The sequence below is a fragment of the Phalangium opilio genome, unplaced genomic scaffold, assembly GCF_054372755.1.
Source record: "Phalangium opilio isolate 3A_F unplaced genomic scaffold, DU_Popi_V2 ptg000077l_1, whole genome shotgun sequence".
NCBI lineage: Eukaryota > Metazoa > Arthropoda > Arachnida > Opiliones > Phalangiidae > Phalangium > Phalangium opilio.
In genome coordinates this window covers 7,884,100-7,887,437 of record NW_028324185.1, presented here as the reverse complement: position 1 = coordinate 7,887,437, position 3,338 = coordinate 7,884,100, and positions in this window count along the sequence as shown.

Below are 3,338 nucleotides of genomic sequence, written 5' to 3'. Positions count from 1 at the left end.
TTCATTGTGGAAAGTCGTTCTAGAAACTGAACCTGTGCCTGGCGAAGAAGCAACGGCCGCGGTCAAAGAAAAGTATGAGACAAAGAAAGAACAGACATTCGCGACGATAGCATTAAGCCTCGGCGATGATGTGAAGAGTGTCATTCACGGTATAACTGATCCAGTGGAGGCATGGGCAGCGATTTAACGACGTTTTGAACCCAGTTCGCGGGTGAGAATCGGATCATTAAGAAGAGCATTATATACTTCGACATATAATCCAGGAGATATCATGACAACATTCATAGAGGGCCTGTATGAATTACGAGGACGTTTGGAAAATGCCGGTGAGGCGATAGAAGATAAGGATTTTGCATACATAATGATTGAATCACTACCGGACAAGTATGAAGCTTTAACGCAACAGATCTATCATGCACCTGCATCAGAGTTCAAACCAAATTTAATCAAGGAGAAGTTGATAGAAGAGTATGAAAGGCAGCTCGAAAAAGAAAGGCAAGGAGAAGCAAGAACTGCATTTCATGTACAATCAAGCTCACAACAGCAACAACAGCCTCAGTCAAGCTATCAAAGACGACCGTTCAACGGAGCATGTTATAACTGCGGACGAAAAGGTCATAAATCAAATGAATGTAGATCTAGACGGAGGACTGGTTATCAACCGCAGAAATCAAAAAGGCAAGAAGACAGAAGGATGAATGCATGCGTAGCCTCAGCATGTTATAGTTCAACGGGAATAAACGATTGGGTCCTTGATTCGGCAGCATTACATCGCTTTTGTAACAACAAAAGTTGGTTTCACACGTACACTAAAGAAGAATCGGACGTTTCTCTTGGAGAAGGACAGTCGAAAGCAGTAGGGAAAGGTGATATCATGATCCAGATGCACAACGGTAAAGAAACCACATATCTACGTTTAACGGGTGTTATTCATACACCAGGGATGAGTAAAAATTTACTATCAGTACGACTTATGGATAAAGCTGGATTCAAGAGTATCATCGAGAACCAGAGATTCGTTTCTTATTTCCCCAATGGACAAAAAATATTCGAGGCCAAGATGAGGAACAACTTTTACGTATTGGAAGTACAAGTCCTATATGAAGAACCGTACTTCGAGCCTGAAGCTCACGTCAGTATATCCTCTACTGAAAAATGGCATAGTCGCCTAGGACACGTAAATGGTCAAGATTTGCAATTCATGTCAAAACATCAAATGCTACAAGGATTGGAATCGATAACATTACCGTTACCAGTATGTGATGCTTGCAAAGTGAGTAAAAGTACAACGCAGAGCCATAAAAGAAATACGCTGATCATGAGCAAGGAATGTCTCGAACTGGTACATTCAGATGTCTGGGGCCCAGCACCCGTACAATCCATGGACGGGTCATGATACTACGTATCTTTTGTTGACGATTATAGCAGATACGTTCATATCTATACAATGGCAAGGAAGGATGAAGTCTTCGATCGTTTCAAGGCGTATAAGGCACTGGTAGAAAAACAGACGGGGAAGACTTTAAAAATCATACGAACCGACAACAGATTAGAATACTGTTCAAACAAGTTCGATGCATTTTGTATCAAAGAAGGAATCCAACACCAAAGAACAAACACATATTTACCGGCAATGAATGAGATCGCCGAAAGGATAAATCGGACGTTGGTAGAAATGGTGCGAATCTATCTTGAAGAATCCCACTTGCCACACTCATTATGATCGGAGTTGGTACGCACCGCAGCCTAAATGAAGAATCGCCTTAAACATTCAAAATTGGGTACCAAAGTCCCATTGGAAGTATGGAACGGTAAACACCCCAGCGTTAGACATTTACGGAAAATAGGTTGTTTGACCTATGTGCATATACCGAAACCATTGAGAGCAAGTAAACTGCACAATAGAGCCAGGAAAGGTATTTTAGTTGGATATGCCGTTCAAACAAGGGGATATCGAATATGGTATCCAGGTGAAAAACGAATCATCGAATCAAGTCATGTGGAATTTGATGAAGACGTTGTAGGCATGATCGAACTCACAGCGATGAAGAACCAAAGAGATGAATATACATATATATGGCCAACCCATTACGATGAGAAACAAGATTTAACTGAAGAAGTGCAGGACCAGATAGAAGAGGCACCAGTGGTCATTAACGAGCCCATTGCACCAGAGCAAGAAGAACCAAATCCAGCAACTGTGCCCTAATGAACCAGTAGCGAAGATCATCACAAATGTGGAAGGATTACCTGGCTGGAAGAAAGAAGTTCGCATACGACAATCAGGGAGAAGAGCTGGAAAAACTGATATTTACTACTTTAAAGATCCCGACGGCAAGAGGTTACGGTCAACACATGAAGTCAAACAGTATCTACGACAGAATGGGTTGAACTATAGGATGTCATTGTTCGATTTCTCCACAACGAATATCCCACACGCGGTACAAGACCAAAACGAGGTACAGGAAGATAACGAGGAATTTTATGAAGCCCAATGTACGGAAGTCTTGATCCCCAAGAATTTCGAAGAAGCCATCAAGTCACCTGAAAAAGAGTTATGGAAAGCTGCAATGGATGAGGAAATAAAAACTCTTACAGACAGACAAGTTATGACCACAGTTCCGAAACCTCATGGGAAGAAGATAACCGGATGTCGATGGGTTTTCGTAACTAAGAAGGATAATCTTGGGAATATCATTAGATACAAGGCGAGACTCGTTGCCAAAGGGTTTAACCAAATTCAAGGCATTGACTACAACGATACATTCGCTCCTGTCGTCAACTTCGCAATAATTCGACTATTAATAACGGTATTCATCATCCACCTTGGATGTCAACATTGCCATGTAGATGTCAAGAACGCTTATTTGTATGGACAACTCGACAAAGAAGTCTACATGGACTTAATTCCCGGATACCACGTTTTAGCTGATCCATCGCAACACTGCTTAAAATTAACGAAGTCATTATATGGTTTACCTCAGAGTGCAAGACAGTGGTTTGACGAATTGGATCGGACATTCACGAAGCTGGGGTGCAATAAATTGATGGGAACGAATTGCGTTTATCACAAGTATATGAAGGCCGTCATCATGGTATACGTGGACGATTTAGTTATTATGACCAAGGATACATCAACTATGAAACAAATCCAAGAGGAGTTAATGAAGACGTATGAATTAACCGTACTCGGACCCTTAACGAAAATCCTAGGTGTGTAGATAAAGGAAGATCAAGATGGAATCAAGTTACATCAATCCACTTACATAGACCATATTGCCAAGAAATTCAACATAACAGTGGAAAACCCTGTCAGCTTACCGATAGTACCGAGTATT